The sequence below is a fragment of the Ochotona curzoniae genome, unplaced genomic scaffold (genome assembly GCF_017591425.1).
Source record: "Ochotona curzoniae isolate NIBS_2020 unplaced genomic scaffold, NIBS_Ocur_1.0 contig_3819, whole genome shotgun sequence".
Taxonomy (NCBI): Eukaryota; Metazoa; Chordata; class Mammalia; order Lagomorpha; family Ochotonidae; genus Ochotona; species Ochotona curzoniae.
This window is the reverse complement of record NW_024466004.1, coordinates 42,257,668-42,279,909: the sequence shown is the minus strand read 5'-3', so window position 1 is coordinate 42,279,909 and position 22,242 is coordinate 42,257,668.

Below are 22,242 nucleotides of genomic sequence, written 5' to 3'. Positions count from 1 at the left end.
ATTTCACAGTTATTGTGTCCCTGCTGTCTGCCAAGTCCTGGGCAGGGTAGGCACTGGGGATTCCAAGGACTACAGCAGATTTCACAGCTAGGAAAGAGTCACAGAGGAACTTAGAACAGCACATGAGCCTGGTCACACTACTTTTCCAGTTTCTTAATAACTGACACAAACAGGAATGCTTCTTCTTCCTGACGAATCCCTTTGTTCTCTCCTTTGTCATAAACAAGGGTAGTTGGCCTTCCAAATGTGCTACTTCTCCATCCAAGATTGAATCAATTGCGAATTGGAAATACTCCAAAAAAAAAAAAAAAGAATTGCATCTATATTGAACATGTAAAATGTACAGACTTTCCCTGCTTCTATTTTTTCACTGAAGAATGCAATATAGTAACTATTTGGATAGCACATACACTGTACTGCATATTATAATTAGTCCAAAGATTATTTGGAGTATACAAAAGGTGTTCATATACTTCATGTAAATGGAAAGGACTTTATCTTTGGATGCTGCCACCCATGGCAAAACGGAGGACCAGTCTCTGGAGAATCCAATGTACAAATGTTACTGGCTCAGCAAAGCCTTCCTAATGAGCAATGTCATTAAACACAGCATTTTAAATTTTTTTCTAGCATTTAAAATTAGAAAGTACCAACCAATATTCCTGTAGAGAATGGATGGTTTTCAAAGGGTATTTTTTTAATTGACTTTTCAATTGAACTCAATAATTTTGTTCCTATCTTAGGGTACAGTTCTCAAGACAAATTGTGCCTTGATTAGACATATCTTTAAATTGTGTTTAAAAACAAAATGCAGTTCTTTGTGGCTAAATGGGCACAACTGGAAACTATAATGCTAAGGGAAATGAGTGAATCCCAAAAGATTAGATACCACATGTTTGCCTTGATTTAACCTGTAATTTTTTGTTTGATTGTTGGTTATTTTTTGAACCTGTCATTGATACTGTCTCAACCCAGATGTTTCGAAGAATGGAACTTGCATTATTTTTAACATATTGTCTACCCATTACTATGTCAATTAATTCCATAATGTTGTATATTGATACTGAGGCCTTGTTGGGGCTTTTAACTGACCGGATCTTTACTCTGTTAGACCTATCTTCAGACCATAGAAGGTCTCCCCAAGAGGCCACTGAACTTATCTGGACAATAAGACGCTGAACTTTATGCTAGGCATGTGTTTGCAAGCAATGAATCTCAACTGAACTTGAACTATGGTTATGCAACAAGGTGGAGGAATCCACCATGGGGGGAGGGGTATGGGAGGGGTGGGGGGGATCCCCAGCGCCTATAAAACTGTACTACATAATACAGTGTAAGGAACAATAAAAAAAAAAAAAAAAAAAAAAAAAAAAAAAAAAAAGAAAACATAGGATGGGGAGGGAGTAATTTGCAAACTCATTGTTGGGCTGAAGATCGTTTTTTAAACAATGGATTACCTTTGATAGTTCATGCATTCAAATGCCTTATATTTTAACTGAAGTTTGGCAGGAATAAACGGAAGGTTCTGAAACAGATCTTTGCTGTTTTCCTACCCATATTTGACATCTCACCTCATACGATTGTGGGAATAATTTGCTTCTCAAACTCCAATTACATTGGCTACACCCTGAAAATATAATTGTTCTGTGATACCTATTAAATTTCAAAACTTCTCTAACACATTATCACCCACACTAATTGGCTCCCTCCTGATCCACTCATTCCATCTCTCACCACAGACCTCTGTGCTTTGCTCCAGCCCAATCATACCCTGTTTGTAGAAGTTCAACTTGACCTCTGGATATTTGCATCATTCTGTGTATTTTCTTTCCAAAATCCATCCTTCCCTCTACCAGAGCCAGAATTAACACCTGTTTCTTTCAAGAACTTTGCCATATATTGAAATTATTCCTTTCAAATGGTTCCCTGATGTTTCCCTCCTTTCTACCTGAATGTTAACTGAAATGTAAGTCCTCATTATGCTAATCCCCCCAAATAAAAGTTAATTCCAGAAGACAGCAGCCCTAACATTGATAACCTCCCTCGTGCCTGCCCCAGTCCTGTCCACAGACATGCAAATCACATCTGACTGACAGGACAGTCTACGCTGCACCATTACAGCATTTTCACCTTTCCTGAGTATATTTTCTCTCTCCTCCTAGTGATTCTTATCTGTTTGATGTTTGTTGTGCTCTCTAGAGCTCCCAACACATTGCTGACATGAGACATGGATATGAAATCATTATAACAGGGGCACTTACACATTTTGCTGCAGGATTTTTTTGTTTTTGATTTAAGCAATTTTTCGTGCTGCAATGTCTCATCATCCATCATGTTTGATAGCAAGCCATTGCCTATGCCTTTTCCTGATTTGTACAAGAGCCCAGTGAGATATTCTCAGACTGATGGAAATATTCAAGGACTCGAAATAAATAGGTTCCATCAATATTGGTGATTGCAGACGAATTCAGATGTGTTTTCATGCAAAGTATAGCAGGCTTTGCTTGAACTTCATGTCAGATTATTCACATTATTGGTGATCCACAGCAGTGATGGACACTGGCTTTTCAAAATATCTTTTAGCTATTACCTATAAATGCTTGAAAGAATTCACAAATGCAGATACCTTGTTATGCATGCTGCTTCCTGAAACTGCCTCTGAGACACCAGATGGCACAGCGAGAGTTATACAAGTGACAGATGATAAAGTGTATCAAGCAACATAAATTAACCTCATCATGGCCATAGTATCAGACGCCACTGGGAAAAGCAGGAAGACCGAGGAGCAGCCACAGTATATTACCCACAGGGATGGATATACAACCCATCTGGGGTCCCTCATGTGAGGATGCTGGAACCCCAGATGGTCTGTGAATTTTGAACATTTGTGTATGAAGGAGTGGTTTAATTTTTCTGGAAATTAACTGACACTTTGGTCAGAAAGGATGTGGTAGCCAGCACCAAAGCCATGTTTTACTCAGCTCAGGCAACCTCCATATATCATTAAAGGAAATATCCCTAGACATCCCAAGCCAGCGCACCGTGACAGCTTCCAGGCCAAACAAGTGGGTAAGGGGCCTGTTTCCTAGATGCACTTCAGGCCAGAGCTAATGAAGCTTACTGCATGTGGCGCCATTAAATTCCGTGAAGACATCAAGGGACATCAAAGAGGGTAGAACACCGACCACTACCAATTTAAATGAGTGTGCACATATTCACAACTACCTTTAGAAAGTACACAAATAATTCCTAAAGAACCATATTTTTGCCAACAAAACATTATGATTTAGGTCTATGCTGAAGACATTAGCTCTGTACACTGCACAGCATTTTGCTGAGCAGTTCTGAAGAGAAGCGTGTAAATGATACAAGGCCATCTTACCGTAGGCACGCAGAACAGTCTTAACAAATAAACTGAGTGGAAAGAAAGAGAGAAAAGAGAGAAATTAAAAACCAGAAGAGTCAAAATGTTATTTAGAGCCAGCATGGAGGAAGGGCTGAAAGGAGACAGGACAGTGTGGGTTAGAAGATCAGAGCAGACACTGAGGAAGGTAGCAGGTTCAAGAGCAGCCAACTCAGAAATGCCGAGTCTAAGAAGTGCTCCAGTTCTCCACCACGGCAATTAGTCGCCGGGCCGGTGTGCTTCTCTTCCACCATCCTGTGTGACTTGAGATCACGTGATAATGTCTCCAGCCCTAATTGATTCCAAATGAAACAGAATTCCCCTGCTTTCCTGCACTTATTTCTTAGACAGCATGAAGTCAGTGAAAGAGACATGGCACATGCAGAGCTGCTTCTTTTCCCTGTTTCCTTCATGAGGAAACAAATTGGTCAGAAAAAAAAGATGTAAATTGTTAAAGATAAGTAGATCCTAAGCAAACGTCTATTAGATTTTGTCATGCCTCTAATGCTTAACATACTATTTTCGTCTATTCAAAGTCAATAAATCCTGTTTGGATTCGATTGCATTTGACTGGTAAAAATTGTCCCAAAATATAGAATATGTTAAGACTTACTAAGTCAACTACCAGCTTAGTTACTTGATAGTTTTATGTTGCCACTATCCAAACAACAGGTGACTCCAGTCATTGCCTTAATCTCCTCAGGCTGCTGTAACAAAACAATATAGACTAGATAATTTAAACAGGAGAAATTTATTTCTCACAGTTCTGGAAGTTGGAATGCCAAGACTAAGGTACGAGCAGTAATGGATCGCAGATAGCCAGCACTCTATGCCCTCATATGGTGAGAGACAGTACAGCAAGCTTTCTTGTGTCTCTTTGTATAAGGATGTATGTATCCTACTAGATTAGAATCCCACTTTCAGAACCTTAATAAATCCGGATTACTTCCTTAAAGCCCCAGTCTCCAAACGTAGCCACATTAGTAGGCTACAGCTTCAACACTAAGGTTTGGAAGATACAAACATTGATCCTATAACAGTCAAAGTGAATAAATGTAAGGGTTTCAAAAAGTTAAATTAAATGATAAGCTTATTTTGGCATGAATAGTAAAACTAATGCAAAGCTTTTTCATAAAACACATTTCCACAAGCTTTCAGAAATATCCTTACTTTTCCTTAGGTCATTTATATTTTATACCTGTGTACAAACACAACAACAGTTTTTTTAAGGGTAGACTGTTGGAATGACTTTTCACTGAATGATTTTTCTCCGAGGAGGTGAACATGGACGGATACGGTTGCTTTAAGAATGGGAGGATCGTAGCCTTGGCTTTTCAGCGGAGCCTTCCTGAGAGCTGATAAGTCAGCTGCCTTCGCTCAGCTGGACATTTTGATCAGCGCCAAGATTGTGTCAGGAGTTTTTATGTAAATTCCAGAATTTTCATCACAGATTTAATGTGCTAAACCTCATTTTGGCTGATGCCTACAGTTCTGGGTCTTGATGTTCACAGAGTAAATCCTGGATGCCTATTTTCTCAAACAGAGAAAGACAAAATGCTTTTCATTTCTGTCAGAGTAGTACAGGATTGGCCCATTCACTTCCAAGGGCTTCTCTCTCTCTCTCTCTCTCTCTCCTTTTTTTTTTTTTTTTGAATAAGGTACATTGATCATATTTCCTAATGTTCTCATTTTTGGAAGTTTTTAATACAGTTAAATAAGAATAATCATAAATTTAGATTTCTAATTTTAAAAATAGAGCATAAGTAACCTCACACTCTCACAGAAGACAACTAATGGCATCTATTATTTGAGCTTTGCAGAAAATCATTGTAAAGCCGTAAGCTGAGCAGCACCCCACAGACCTATCCTGTACACAAATTTCTGGAAAATGATTAGAAACCATAGTGAAATTTGACCTTTCTCATTTATAGGTTATCTTTCTTCTACTGGTTTCCAATCTCATTTATCTTCAAGCATTTTTGAAGACCTGCAATATCCCTATAGGGCTTCTTGTTTGTAATTGATAAGAACATACACAACATTCTATAGGATCTTGCCATAGTATACCTCAAAAATCTGATTAATTCATCTGACTAACTCAACAGCACTTCTACGTCAATTTTAAAAAATGTACTTATTTACTTGAAAGAGTTACAGAGAGGTAAAGACACACCCCCCCATACACCCTCTCTCTCCCTCTCTTGCTCCCTCTCTCTCCCACTCTCTCCCTCCCACATATGCATACTCTCTCTCTCCCTCTCTCTCCCTCTCTCTCACACACAGACACACATACACACATACTTTCTTTCTCTCTCCCTCCCTCTCTCTCTCTGTCTCTCTCTCTCTCTCTCTCTCTCTCTCTCACACACACACACACACACACTAAATCTTCCATCCTCTGGCTCACTTTTCAGATGGCTGCAATAGCCATCAATACATATGTGAATGCCAGGAGCCAGGAGCTTCATCTGGGTTATCCACATGGCTGGCAGGGGCCCAAGCACTTAGGCCATCTTCTGCTTTTTTTCTTGGGGCGTTATCAGCTGCAACCTGCATCTGAAGTGGAGCAACCAGGACACAAACTGGCACCCATGTGGATGCCAGGTCATCAGCTTTATATGCTACGCTACAACACTCACCCATTCCATGTCAACCTGAATAAAGAACAGGGGCTGTTTATAGGTTAGAAGGGATTTCATGCTCATCAACACCTGATTCACACAGAAATTTGGTAAGATAAGTGTCATTATCCCCACTGTATCCACAAGGAAGGAAAGAAAACTCTTTTAGGCCAGCTGACTGAAAGTTATAGCTGCTAGAACCAAGGTCTAGATGATAGCAAGTTTTCTTGCCATTAAGTAGTGCTTTCCTGATCAAATATAGCGGTAATGATTTAAACTCAAGAGGAAAAAAAGTACACATTTTTAGAAAATGATTGCTTAAGATGTGTTAGACAACCAGAAAACATTTCCTTCCCCACCATCCAACGTTAAAGGAGAATGTCACGAGAAAGTCACAAATGTGCCACTTCCTGTCAGCCAGCCTTTTTGCTTCCAAGTGTCAGAGGCGACTTTAGGTTATCTCCAACAGCAGAATGGTCTTATTTGCAGAATATTCACTAAGAGATAAAGCCCTCCACAGGTCTCCATTGGATTGGAGGTCTCTACCAGAGTCCAAGCACTGCCCAGTAGCCTCACCAGTCTTCCACCTTGACACAGTCGTTCTCGCCTTTCTGTTCCCTTTTGGAAGCTACTATCTTTTATAGTTTGTTAACTCCTAATTTTAGTTCCTTCATATCTTGAATATAGACATTACTTGGAGTAGTAGACTGAGCAGTGCATGGCCTCTCAAGATGCTCACATTCTAATCTCTAGAACCTACGCATCTCGCCTTCTATGGCAAAAGAAATTTTGTAGACATGATTAATTTAATGCTTTTATGATAGATTATTTGAAGTTATCCAGATAGCTTCATTAGGATTCTTACAAAAGCAAGACAGATGATAGAAAAGATGAAGGCCGATGTTGAAAGCAAATCTTTACAGATAAATAAAGGCACCAAGGGCCACAGAATGCCAAGATTGCAACTCTAGAGTTTTTAAAGGGCAAGGAAACCTTCTAGAGCCTCCACAGGAATTGTGCTTCTGTGAACACTTGCTTCAGTCCAGTGAAACCTGCTGAGATGGCCTAATTTAGTGTGTGTGTGTGTGTGTGTGTGTGTGTGTGTGTGTGTGTGTGTATTTAGACAAATCTATAAAAAGGGCTATAGTAGGATGATCCCACAATATCTATGAGTTATGGTTGAGAGGATGAGACCATGTGGCTTGAAATCTGACTTCTGAGAGAATTTCTTCTCAACAAGGTCAGTGATGGGGCACAGTGATATAGATGGGCCTGGGGTAGGGGCACATTATACTGCAACTCTTGTATTAAAAAGTACCTGCTACGTTTTTGTCTGTAATATACAAATGTCAAATGGCTCCATCTAATGGACTGGCCCCCGTTTATTGTATTTATGTTTATTGTTTTTAATGTTTACATAGTTAATCAGGATAGGAAGAATTGAGGATTAGGGGAAAGTGAGTGAGACCATTGTTTCTTAATTTTCGTTTTTTACTCTTGTACCTGGGGGAGGTGGGGAGATAAGCGGAGAGGTAGCACTCAACCTTCCAACCACCTCAGTACTCAGAGATGGGGAACAGCCACCCAATATCCCAGGGTCCACAATGCAGAGCATGCTTTGACGGTTATGCTTAAGTGGTTTCAACAATTCTTAAATGTCGTTGATCTCACTGGTCCAAGGATGAGGAAATTCTTCCAATGTCCATTGGCTAATATAGTCCACCTTAGAGCTTTCATTCACCAAAATATTTGCTGTCAATGCTTGGCTGAAGAAAGTGTCCAATTTGTGCTGCTCTCCTTCCTCTGCTATGGCACCAGATGTCCTCTGCAGGACCCAATGGACTGCTATATCCTTCATGTGCATCTGGGCATGCCATCCACTGCTCCATCTTTTCCACTGAGGAGGCCCAGGTCTGACCCATGCACTCTCCAATCTGTCCGCTGATCCTGTAATTTTCCCAATGGTTGGAGTTCTGAGTCCAACAATCATTTGGAGGGATCCCCAAAAAGACCTTGTCTGAGAGGTTCACAGACCTGACCCTTGTGTGTGTTTGCCAATATGGTGTTTGGCTCAGTCTGTCACCCACATCAGCCTGTGCACACACTGGTAATTGCAATTCCTGGATTAGTTCTGTCTCCAGCCCTATCTCTTACACAAACCAATGGATGCTGCAGCCCAGACCAATCCAGTGCACTACACACCCAGATGTCACATACACCAGTGGGCACTGCAGCCTAGGCAGAATGACCACAAATAATCACCCCCAGCCTCGCCCCCAGTCCTGGTTCCTGTGCTTGCCAGTATGTGTAGCAGACTAGTCTGGACTAGTCCAATCTGTCTGTCCCACATCCCATTCAGTTCTCTTACACATCAATGGGCCTTGAAGTCTGGTTCAACTGAACAAACTCCACTGTCCAGCCTAGACTCATGCTGGCAGGTGCCACCACCTGTCTAGCTGGGCCCACCCCCAGCCAATTAGATTGAAAAGAACCATTCTCATTATGACGTAATCCCAGGAAGAAACAAATTCTAAATATCCTACTGGGTCTTTAGTCCACAGCCTCTTTTCCCTGGATGAAATCTAAAAATTGTGAGCTCCTCTGAGCGTGCATAGACTTCCATTCATGGTTTGAGTTTTGAAGTAGTCTTGATTCTAGGAGTGAAATTGAGATTCAAGGGCTCAAGGGACTGAACAAGTCTCTCAAACAAGGATGCAGTAGAAGTCCTTCTCCAACCTGAAAGTTTCCTTGGAACAGAAAGCACTAAAAGATTCCAAGAAGGGAGTCCCCTCCAAGGCAGCCAGACCACCTGCCTGTTCATTGAATCTACTCTTCAAAAGAAAGAGCTGATAAATAAATCATGGATAAGTAATTACCACATTTATTTATCAAAGCATTTAAGGCAAAACAAAATGTTCTAGGGAGGGTACAAAAAACTCATTTTTCTAAATCTAAAAGGTCAAATTGTCAATTACTTTCTTCTCCTTTTCCACTCAAGGGCACATTACAACCATTTCCTTTTGTGATTTAACAACATGCAATTAGTTCATGCAGAAGATATGAAAGCAAACTGTGTCGCTTACAAAGGTCAGTGTATACTACTTTTAAAAAGTGATTCCGTCTTCATCTTTTAATATTACTAACGAGATGAAGAAGGACACCACATAATGATCACAAATCCATTTAGCAAGAAGAGCTCATCTATCAGTTTCTTAGTATGTTTTCTTCTTCTTTCTCTAATTTTACTTGGATTTCCTATCCTGCTTTTCTTTGCTAGACTGGTGAAAAGTTCATTTTGTTCACCTTCTTAAAAAATGTTTTTTTGTTGCAGTTTGTAGTCTTTCATTTCGATTCCATTTATTTGTTGCTGTGATTTCTGTCATTTCTTGCTTCCTTATCATTTTTATAAGTCCTTGAGATGCATTATTAGAAAGATATTTCTAGTTTTTGTAAGCACCTGATATTATAAATCTCCCTGTTTTTGCTGCATCTCATGAGTTTTGATGTTTTGTTTTTATTTTAATTTCTGAAAAAAAGTCATTTTCTTTATTGCTTTCCTCAATGGTTTATAGATCATACAGTAACATTTTGTTCACGAAGGTTTTTGATTTTCTGTTTCATTTATTCAATGACACGTTGGTCATTTAGTAGTATGTTATTTTTCCTCTTGTTGCTGTAAATGTTCTATTTTTATTCCTGTTGTTGATTTCATTTTGTGGCTTTTCATTTAAGGGCCTGTGTTAGTAACTGGGTAATAGAAATTATAGTATCAAGGTATGGAGATACAATGCAGTATGCACCTCTATTTCCAAATCAAAGATGAAATCCTGATGAAACTGTTAAATACATATATATGTATATGTATTTAAATATATATATGTATATATATAAATACATATAATTTCGTTTTATTTTTACTGCAAAGTCAGAAATACAGAGAGGAAGAGAGGAGGAGAGACAGAAAGGAAGATCTTGTGTCCAGTGACACAAGATGTGACACTTGTGTCCAAGTGACTGCAACAGCCTGTGCTGCATTGATTCAAAGCTAGGAGCTCGGAGTTTCTTCCACGTCTCCCACATGGGTGCAGGGTCCCAATGCTTTGGGACTGTCCTTGACTGCTTTCCCAGGCCACAAGCAAGGAGCTGAATTGAAAGTGGGGCTGCAGGATTAGAACTGGCGTCTATATAGGATTTCAGCATGTTCAAGGCAAGGACTTCGGCCACTGGGTCACTGCGCCAGGCCCTAAATATATCTTCAATAGAATACTGAACTCTCTGCCATTGTCTATACCAACATTGTCAGGATATATTTAAATAACAGGATGATGAACTTATGGATGTTTGTGAAGTATTATACTACTTAAATGATATAGGGGAAATTAGTGGAAGGAGAGGAGTTGGAGAAGGAGAAGAAAAATTCCAGATCCTATGGAAGTATAGCATAAATTTTTTAAAAATTAACAAAAAAGCTATTCTATATATTATTTACATTTGTGTGACTAATAATGTTGATGCAACCAAAAAGTCATTGATACTCATTTGTTAGTCATTATACTTTTTTTTGAAACATATATTGACTTTTATTGAAAAGGCATATTTACAGAGAAAAGAAGAGACACAGCAAAAGATCTTCCATCTGCTGATTCACACCCCAAGTGACTTCAATGGCCAGAGCTGAACTGATCCAAAGCCAGGAGCCAGGAGTTCCTCTGGATCTCCCACATGAATCTTGGATCATCTTCCACTCTTTTCCCAGGCCATAAACAGAACTAGGTGGGAAGTGGGGCAGCTGGGGTAAGAGGTAGGACCCATAAAAGATGCTGACAGTTGCAGGTGAAGAATCAGCCAGTTGCACCATCATGCTGACCTGTCATTATATTCCTTAAGAAGAAGGAAAATTCTATAAGTGTTAGGCTAGCAAATAATTTAACTTAATGAGAAAGATACATCCATTTTAATTTTTATAGTGTTATTGTATAGAAAAAAGTGTTAAACTTTTTTTTAGGATAAATTTCCAACTGGAAGATGTGAAACCTATAACACAAAGATAGTTTTAAAAACACCAAATTGTCCTAAGATACCAAGCATACATTTGCATATGTGTAGCATTTATTTAAACACACATGTTCAGTATATTTACACTGCACAATATATATTTCTATAAAATGATATATTTGTGAATAATAATTTATGTAAAATACAATTTTATATTTAAACAAATATATGTATATATTCATATCATATATGTCAATGTATAATCATAAATAGATTTTTAAAGAACAACAAATTTGACTGTTATTATGAGAGTTAAACTATATGTTTTTATATCACACTATTTCATTTTAGGAAATTCAATAGCAGTGGTAAATAAAAATAAAGGATAATTAAAATTTTCAACCTATTTAATTACTTCAAAACTTCCCCTCAAAGTTTTTCCTTATTATGGCTTCATATTAATAGCTATTTAGGTTTTAAATCTCATCATTCATTTGTATGATCCTAATTAGCAGACTAACTTATATCCATAAATTTAAAAATTCAAAATGAAGGCAGTTGAAAAGAAGATTTGCAAAGGGCTAGTCAATTCTTGCATTAAAAAAACAGAATATAAGAGGAAAAATGTCAGTAAAAATTGATTGTAAATTCTTCTGTTACTATGAATACACACTGTGAGGACACACATTCCCATAATGGTTTTTTGTTTTATTTTATGTATTTAAACAATTTCTTCTGTTCTTAAAAAAGATTTATCTTCCTACTGTGTTCTTCTTGGCAAGCTTGATTTATAGCCTCTGAATATAAAGGAGCTAGTTTTAGATGACCCTGGAATATGATGTCAGCCAAGAGAAACCAAAAATCTGCATATTGAGGATTAATTGTTCTCATAGTCGCAGAATAGATATAACAGTCTAACTTGTTTGCATAATACTTCAGTTTCCCCAATGACATGCTTACAGATACATATTTATAAATGTGTCCTATTAAGGCACTTGTGAAAATAACAACTTAATGTCACAAAATAACAGCATGCAGCTCACACAAGCTATTACCTCCATGCCAGTTAATGATCAATTCCTCATCCCCCAAACAGTCACTGATTCTCTTTAAGTCCTGCCCCCTCAGGTGCTTTCCACTCTATTTTTTGTATATCCCCACCTGCTCAGATTTTATATAGCTCTACGTGTCTAGTTTGTATTAAGGAGAAAAATAGAATAAGCATATTGAATATGCTTTCTCAAAGTGCATGATCTAGTTCTGCTCTGTGAGCTCCTACTTTCCACAAGATTACCCAGGCATCCATGCCCTTCTGTTCTGCGAATCAAGATTTAGAGGATGTGAGGATGTCTGCTATAATGAACAGAACACTTCTAACATCTGAGTAAGACACTACATTATGCACAGATGATCTTGAGAAAGGAAACTCCAGTGGCCTTGGGATGCATAAAGTACCACTCAATGACTTCAAAATTAGGAAGAAATATTCAGTGAAAGGAAGAGTTCACAAGAAGTCAGAGCAGAAAATATGAACCATGATTTCTGAGTTGATGGATCTAAAATGGCACCCTGGAGAAGGATGTGTGTGAACCCTCAGAACAACTCTAGAACAGTGTTGACTCACTTAAGAACAGAAGTCAGAAAGGCTTGTGCTTAAATATTTTATTTTAAAATATGATAAAAATATAGATATGAGCTTAATTAAAATTATTAACATATGTCAGAAAAAAACAGAATAATCCAAATGAATATATCTCAGTATCTGCTTTGTGGTAATAAATATGGGGGAAAAAAAGAAATCAACAAAAAATGATATCTTTGAGTAAGGGGAAATTTATTTTTAAAAACAATTTATAGTAAATCATTGGACGGAAGATCTTCCTCTCTGTCTCTCCTCTCTGTATATCTGCCTTTCCAATAAAAATAAAAATAAATCTTTAAAAAATGTATAGTTTATAGATTATAATAATATATGGGGAATGTATTCCCTTCAAGTTTATTGTGTACATATGTATATATGTGTGTATACATATGTACGTATATGTTTGTGCATATATTGTCTGTATATAATGTGTATATATGTGTGTGTACTGGTCCCTCGAAATTCTAACGGTGTACTTTCTTCCTTATTAAGCCATATTTCTGGAAAAAATTGAATTAGTGTAAAATCTTTTTGTTCTAACTCCCTGTCATCACCATTGGAATAGGTATTTATAAAATGAAGTACTTTAACACAAGAAAGTCTATAAAAAATGATTCATGTAAGACTGTGTGCAAGAAAAACATCCTTAGCAATTCTTTGCAAGAAAAGTTTTCAACATTTTTCTAGGAATACAACAAATATCTTTTCAGATTCCACTTTTCTAAATGTCAAACTTTAAAGAAGAGTATCTAATTATACACTATTTATGTTATAGTACAAGAGGAACAATTTGACTCTGAAATAAGAAAAGGTCCATTTTTAACTACTTGAGAGCATTGAGAACCTCCACTCACCACTGACATTCCATTTACACACCACACTCATTTTCATGAGAAAAATGGTGTGCAAGTGCTTGTGTATAATACTGTTTTTAGTCTCCTACAAAGCAAATGCTATTTTTACAGTATAAATGACCAAAGAAATGAATAGTTCTCTCACTTTTTGCATACTGAAAATGTGGTCATTATTAGAAAATGTCACTGTAACAGAACAAATAACAGCCCTTAGACACGTATTACATTTTAATTGTTTGCCATTTAGAGAAGTACTTAAATCTCACTGTTTTCATCATCACATCCAGAGACCAGAACTTGTGTTTCAGCTTTCCTATGAATAGTTGGTAATAGGTTGTCTTCATTGTAGAGGGAAGAGCCTTTTCTTGAAACCTGAATTAGTCTAAGAAAAAAAAATCATCCTAATTTGTAGAAAAATATTGAAAATTCTCACGCTGGGACTGTATGGATGGAAAACAGATTTCTCAACCAGGTCCTAGGGAGAAATGCGTTCTTCCCTTCCTCACTTTCCTGCCAGCTGCCAGCCAGGATCAGCCTTCCTGTTTGCAATAGCAGATTTCCTCTCCCCAGAGAGATGCACGGAGCACAGAACTATCTGCAGCCAAGATTCTCTGCAGGGTTAGGGCAATCCTTGAGATGAATGGTCAGCTCTTTGAGCGGAGCAGCACCGGTTCTTGAGACACCATCTGGTGAAATGTGACCAAACGATGCTGAAACCAGGACAGACAGGACAAGAACAACACTACAAGCTAAACCTGGTGATGATGGGAGGCTTTATGCAAATGTGATTGAACGTGTTGCTCAGTTGTGACCCTTCCATCTGATACAATGGTTCACAGATGGACTTGAGAGAGAATATCATCAGGTTTTTGGATGCAGGACAGCTATCACTATGACGCCTCAGAGACACTAAGAATGGAAATCAAAATAGGGGCAGGGTGTTACCAGGCTGCAATTTTGCACATGGAAATTATCAGTAGAAGCAAGATCATCTAAAATGACTAATGTTTTAGTAATCCCAACACCATTGTCCATTCCTCTATTATGAGACACCTAAGGTTTTGCTAGTAGACCAGTTAATAGTCGCTTCTCCCTAAATGGTTACCATGCAATTTGAGTGTTGGTTTGCTGAATTTCTTTTTCCCAATTCTTTTCAACATCTGAAAAGCTGTAGATTAATTATTTAGTTACGAATCCTTCCCCACCATCATCCATTAGTATAGGGAATCTAGAAAAAGAAAAAAATACTTAACCCAGAAAGCACCACAGGTTGCTCACGTGTAGTATATACATAAGGGAAGAACAAAATAAGTGCCAGGAAGCAATTCTCCAGCAGTTGGAATGAGTTATAATTGTGAGGTAGTTGGAAATTAAATGCTAACAGACAGTGAGAGTAAATTGGCAAACCTATAAAAAGAACCCAAATAGCACATGGCTAGGCAATGAAAGAAGATCCCTTAACATGTAGGAAACAAAGCAAGCAATCCCAAGGGTAGGACTTCACCCCGGAGAAAAAGAATAGAGAAAAGAGACATGTTACGAAGAATTATCTTGTGCCAATTTCCTTGACAATGAAATATTTTCTCTATAGAAAGAGTACAAGAAAGAACTCATGAGGGCCATTGTAGACATACTTCATTCTGCAACAAAGGAAACGGAAAACATTTCACTAGAAATCTCTTTCTCTCTCTCTCTCTCTCTCTCTCTCTCTCACACACACACACACACACACATGCACACACACACACACACCCTCTGCTTTGGGACTTCAATTGAAACACTAACATATTGAGTGATAAGTAATGACAGAATCACCTTAGATATCTTAGTAGCATAGCTTCAAAAATATTAAATGCACCTAGAAATTCAAACCCCCACTGTCTATTTTTCTACAGTTCTATGACAGAAATATAATCTTTGGTGCTTCTCAGTAAACCAGCACACACAAATTTATCTATATTTTTTCTCCTTACAGGTTGCTTCAAAAATGAGAGGAAAATTGACTAGCTTTATAGCAAAGGGTTTGGGGAACAATCCTTTGCAATCACTGAATGGAGCAATAAAATCCAGTGTTCGCATTTACCCAAACATCTGAAATAATGAGCTGTGCCTATAGGTACAAAGAAGATATTGTGCTGCTTGATAGAAAGTGCAAAACACATAATTCTTCCAAAAAGTGTATAAACTGCAAAGAATCTAGGAAAAGGAAATACACAGAAACTGTAATTTTGGTCAGGACCGAATTTATTGAAAGTAACCTCAAAGAGCATGAGTCAATTCTCCCTCGTTGTTCAGTGCTTTGTTTTGGAAATCAGTGTGGATGACTCAAAGGCAAAACACATCCTGTGGAAGGTCAATGTACTTGTTTGTTTTGTTGTTGCTGTTTTTGTTTGCTGTAGTTAAATAGACATGGCAAGAGGATCACTGTCGTAAGAACTAAACAACCACTACAAATCTGATTTAGGGACCGAGATTTGCATGTCTGTTCTAGAAGGGAATGCGAGGACATACTCCTAACAGACATACACGTTCACTTTAGGTAATGGAACAATAACCAGAGATACCTGTGGCTAACACTTATTGCCATCTTTTCTGCATGCCAGACAGCATTAAACTCAGTGTATGGACAATTATTTTCATTTTCAAAATAATCCTGTGTGCAAGACATATCACTCACAGACCAGTCAGCAGGCAGAAACCATGTCATTATTTTATCTGAGATAATTTAATAGGAAGATTTCCTAATTATATATTGAAGAATGAAAAAACAAAATCAGAAAGGAAACAGAAGGTAAGAACTACCCCCAATAAGGCAAGGAGACAGATGAGTTTGCGATTATTAAATTTTAAGAGCTTGAACAAAAGACTTTGAGGAGTTAAAAGTGAGATTTCTAAAGACAGAAACACTGCCTGGCTGATGCTAGTATTACTGATGAAGTTCAGTGAAATTGCAACTGTCTTGCGATACGAAATCATCTTATATTATGATAACAGTATGTCACCTTCATTAGGGTGAAAAGAATCGCTGGTGTGAAGCTAAGCAAAACAGAAAGGAAGTTCAAGATGTGTCCATTCTTCTTATTCCCAGTCTTTCAATAGTGTTCTCTCCTAATAGGTCCTAACACAAGGAAAGACTACAGAGCCGAAATGTCCCAGGCTCAACGTAAGAGGGTACAGTACAGAAAGAGGGTATGAAGACAAGAAGTGATAGTTATGTCACCAGCATAGGAGGTGCAGGCAAATATTCTTATTTGACGGATGAAGGAACAATAAAGTGTCTTGTGCAAAGTCTCACAACAGGTAAGAAATGGAGCTGGGTTTCAAGCACAGCTAGTTTGCCTTTAGAATTCCTTCTGTCATTCCTGGAGTTGCCTCATGATTCCCATCATTTGCAAGCGAAAGTTGACACAACATGGTACAACATGAAGCCAGTTTCTGATTCTGGATAAGCCACAAGGTGTATAAATCTCAGTAAGTCATTTCACTCTGTAACTGGTGAGAGTCATTCCATGGACCTCAGTAATATCCACTACTGATACACGATGATAGCATTAGGTAATGACCAAGTTTCCTAAAATTCAGCAACTAAAAATAGAAAAGAACCAGTCCAGGAAAAGCATAATCCCCAAACGCTTGCAAGTAATTTGTGATATGGATTGTAGAAACTCCAGCTGATCATTATTCCACAGAATCGGTGCATTTGCAAGTAATTTGCTGCAATGACTCTTTTTTTTTTTAATGCATCAACTGCTAAATCTTCCACTTAAGCTTACTTCAGAAGTGTTTAGATGTTTTTTAGCAAAAAAGACAGGCAGCAATAGATAGAAGTCCTTTAGTTTCAAACAATCATATTAAAGACTTGCTATGTACCCTATTGTGCAACATGTTAAAAACAGAAAAACACAGCAGAACAAACCAAAGAACAAATGTTTAAATTCCAATGTGATCTTAGCAGGAGACTGTGAGCAGTTGTGACATTAGGTAGTCATTTTTCAGGCCAAGGTCAGAGGTGGGAAGACTGTCAGAAAAGCCTTCTCAGAGCAGGTGGCTTCCAAACTGAGTTAAAGAAGAAAGTAGTGGGACAAGTGAAGCAACATGATGTAGCACACCATCAGGATTGGGCAGAAAAATCAACACAAAAGTATTCAAAGCTGATAAGGATGTATTTCATTACATATAATACTACTATCATCAGAAAAGGCACATTGGAAAAGCAGAATGTAGTGCACTTATAGATTTTTTTTTTTACACTTATAGATTTTAAAGCAGTTCAGACTGTTATAGTAAGGTGCCAAGCTAAAAAAGGCAAAGCAATGGCAACAGAAAGCAGAAAGGTAGCAGCCCAATTTTGAAATCTTTCCATGTTAGGATAGAGTTTTGAGTTATTCCCTTAGAGTGGCCATATGCCAGGATTTGCAAATCAACAACAAAAACGGGACAAGCCACTGAAGCCTGTTACCACATGAATGATCTAAAAAATTGCACTAAGTGAATGAGTCCAAATTCATATGGTATAATCCCTACAAATGCTAAGACTAGACAGAAAGCCAATCAACAGTTACTTGGGGTTAGTGTTTACAGTGTGACTAAAAACTTCACTAAAGAGAATTTAGGCTTTGGCTCTAAAATCAGATGAATTAGAATGCACACACAGCACAAAACACAAATGTAGATAGGACTTAGAAACTGGTACATCATTCTACAAATCCAGTCTTGGGCCCTTGGTGCTCCAGCCTACTTCAGGAAAGATTCTGTAGAGCAATGTAGTGGAGGACAGTGATTCCCAGCCAGCTTTCCACTGTCAGGAGCTTCTGGAATCTCTCTGAGCTTGGAGAAGCACCTGCGTTTTCTATTCAATCGACTGATGTTCAATATCTAGCATGGCCACTTCCTGGCTACTTTTAAAAAGCTGCTTAGCCTCTCTGAGTTGCTAGTTGTTAATATACTGAAATGGTGATGATCATTCCAACAACCCCAGAGGTTGTAGTGAGTAAAAGACAACAATACAGCAAAGTATGTACAGAATTCTATTTTGGATTAGACATTGTTGGTGTTATTTGAACTTGTCAGGCTCCAGATTTATCATTTATAAAACAATACCAGCAACACAGAAGTGCCTTTACTGTATTAATATGCTATGTCTTTCTCTCAGAATATCAGCAAAATGGTAGGCTTGGGCCTGGCGCGATAGCATCATGGTTAAAATCCTCACCTTACACGCACCAGGATCCCTTGAGGGTGCCAGTTCTAATCCTGGCGGCCCTGCTTCCCATCCAGCTCCCTGCTTGTGGCCTGAGAAAGCAGTCAAAAATGGCCTAAAGCCTTGGGACCCTGCACCCACATGGGAGACCCAGAAGAGCTCCTGGCTCCTGGCTTCAGATTGGCCCAGATCCAGCTGTTGCGGCCACTTGGGGAGTGAATCATCGGATGGAAGATCTTCCTCTCTGTCTCTCCTCCTCTCTGTATATCTGCCTTTCCAATAAAAATAATTAAATCTTTTTTAAAAATATGCTATGCCTTTCTCTTAGATTATCAGCAAAATGTTAGGCTTCCCAAAATGTTTTATTTGTACAAAGTTCTCATCTTTCAAAGTAGCTCAATAGAATTGTTTGCTCATCCAATGTGAACTTATTTAGAGCCTACACTTAGGTTATGCAGTGCATTTGTTCTATGTGTAGACCCAGACTGGAAATGAGAGAGATAGCCCAATTGTAATGCTTCCATGTAAACATTCCAAGTATTCCAAGATGAAGTCAAAATAAGGTAACTCCTGGGAATCAAACAATTGTGTGGTGTTTTTGACAACATGCCCCAGGAATCAGAGTCAAGTATATGAATATATTCTCAGTAGCTCTTCAGGTAAGGGTTGTGTTTGCTTCAAATAGCTCAAGCATAACCCTATTTAATGATTCTTTGACTTCCTCAACTGATCTTGCCTTTGTTAACTAGTTCCATTAACACAAGTCACTTTGCAGCCCACACCAGGAAGTTGGAAGAGCAAAGTTGGAATTGGACTGATTAATTCTTTACTTAATTCTGCACTCTCTTTCCAACTGACCTTTTCTTAGTCCCATTATTACAATTCCTTTTAAGAATGAACATGCTCTATGGAACAATTAGCCTTCTCTTCTTTTTATATTTAATTGACTCTTTTATAAGTACTCTGTAAGAAATCTGCCCCTTCCCATTCTTTGGTAAACTTGAAATGGGAAAGTGAATTTAGTTTCTGAATACAGAGAAGTCCCAGCACAAATCATCATCGCCCAAACTACTTTTGTTTGCTGAGATGAATAAAGAGCTCTGTGGCATTGCTTCGGTCCTCAAGAGGATGCCAGGCCAGCTCTGAAACAAACATTCTTCTTTAATGAAAGCACTGATGACCATCACCTTGGCATTAGAAAACAACAAATCCTTACCTGATTCTTCAAAAGAATGGGCTAGCTTTAGAACCTAGCACGTACAAAGTTAAAATGCATTCTATTAATGTGTGTGTGTGTATGAGAGAGTGAGAGAGAATATCTATTTCACTTCTAAACTGATACAGTTTGCAAGTATGAGGATATAGATACTTTGAAGATCAGCCATTCAAATCCTGGGGAAAAATTAGGAAGTGTGGGAAGTATGGCTTTGCAAGTGGAAGTCTAAAGCAAATCTGCATAAGTCCCGCATAATTGATAATGAAACACTTACTGATCTTGCAAAAAGTGCTAATGAAATGGCTGCTTTCGGCTGTACTAACTATTCAACTATTGTTAGAATGTTAACAATTTAACTTTTTAAACTTTGCACACCTAATGATTTCTTTTTTATTGATTTGATGAAAGTACTCTTGCTGTGCCAAAGTCTTGCTTTTGCAAAATGATGATGTTGGCAGCTAGCCTGTGGGACCTGCAGCAACTTTGACCATATTTGAAGGGTCTTATGTTTTTTCTTACACAATTTCCCACTCTTCTTCACCTGAAAGATCTTCATATATTTTCACCATAATCCAGGAAAGCGCCTGACAAACCCAATTTTATAAAGGTATTTATAATCGGTAACAGTTTCCACGTTACTGTTCAAGGGTATTTGTGTCTTAACAAAAGCCTGTATCTTAGGCTATAGCCATAGTTGTTAGAAGAAGCTAGATACAATTACCTCTGAAGTTATTTTAATGAATACTTAAGCTTCCCACTCATTGATTTTAAATTCCAAAGATATGAACTTGAAGACTTCTCCTTCTGTCTCTCTCACTCCCTCATACTCCTTCTTCACTGTGTGTGTGTATGTGTGTAGAGTGTCCTCACCGGATGTAGACTCCTTCAACATGAACTTGCCCACATCTAGACCTGTAGGAAATCACTCTGTCCTCTATAAATTACCCGGTCTCTGGGATTCTTTTAAAGACTACGAACAGACTAAAGTGACAGTTTTCTCAGAAACTATTTTCTTATGATGAACATAAAGAGAGTATAAAATTCATAATGACATATAATAAATGAAAATTCATAGTAACATCCAAAGATAATTCTTAACATTGTGATACATTTCCTTCTAGTCTTTTTTCCATGAAGTATTACAAGTTAATATATATAATCATGCTAAAACTCTTTCATAAGTCTTAGCATGTCTCTGGATACCTTGACAAAAATATAGCTGGAATGCTAATGTATTCTTCCACTATATGGATGCAATTGATTTTTACCAACTTAATCTCTATGGTAGACATTTAAATTAATGACTGAAGCAGCTCAACAGTTAACATTCACACCTCACATAAGAGTCTATAAATTCAATTCCATACTTTTAATTCAGCATCCCATTAAAATGCATCAGGTAAACAGCTGGTGATGATTGAGATATTCAGATCCCGAACACCTTTTTAAAAGAATTATTTAATGTTATTCATTTGAAAGGCAGGGTCACAGAAAGAGGAGATACAGGCATATCTGTAATATGCTGCTGCTTCACTCCCCAAATGGCTGTAATGGCTAGGGTTAAGTCAAATGAAAGCCAGGAGCTAGCAGCCTATATGAATGCAGCAACCAAGCACTGAACCAACTTCCGCTGCCTTCCCAAACACATTAGAACAAAACTTGATTGTAAGTGAAGAATAACAGGAAACAGTAAGTGTTGCATGGTTATCTTTGGGCAAAAGCAGTCCCATGATCCATTCTTTGTGGTCATGTTGCAGCAATAATTAATTAGTTGATCTGTTCACCTAAACAGAATAGATCTGGTGCCTCCTGGAAGAACAAACTATAGTGTAGCGTGGTTAATCTTAAATAATTTATAATAAACGTAAATATGGCCTAGAAGGGAAATAGTGGGTACCTCCCTTGGGGTTACCACTCACTGGACAGCACGAAAACCAGGACAGAGACAGAGGTGGCTAGACAGAAAGGCACCTGCCAGTAGGTGTGTAGGCTGGATAATAGGTTGGTTGGGTTTAACTAGGCTTCAATGCCCATTGACATGTGCGAGAGCTAAATGGGATGTGGGACAGACTGGACAAGCCTGCGGTACATACTGGCAAGCATGGGAACCAGGGTAGGGGGCAGAACTGGTGGGGGTTATGGGGAGTCATCCCAACTAGGCTGCAGCTCCAACTGGTTTGCATGACGACCAAGTATGAAGCGGGTAGGATCGAGCTGGACTACAACACCAGTTGGTTCACAAGGAAGACAGGGCTGGAAACAGAACGGACCCAGCAATTGCATTGACCAGCATGTGCATAAGCTGATTGGT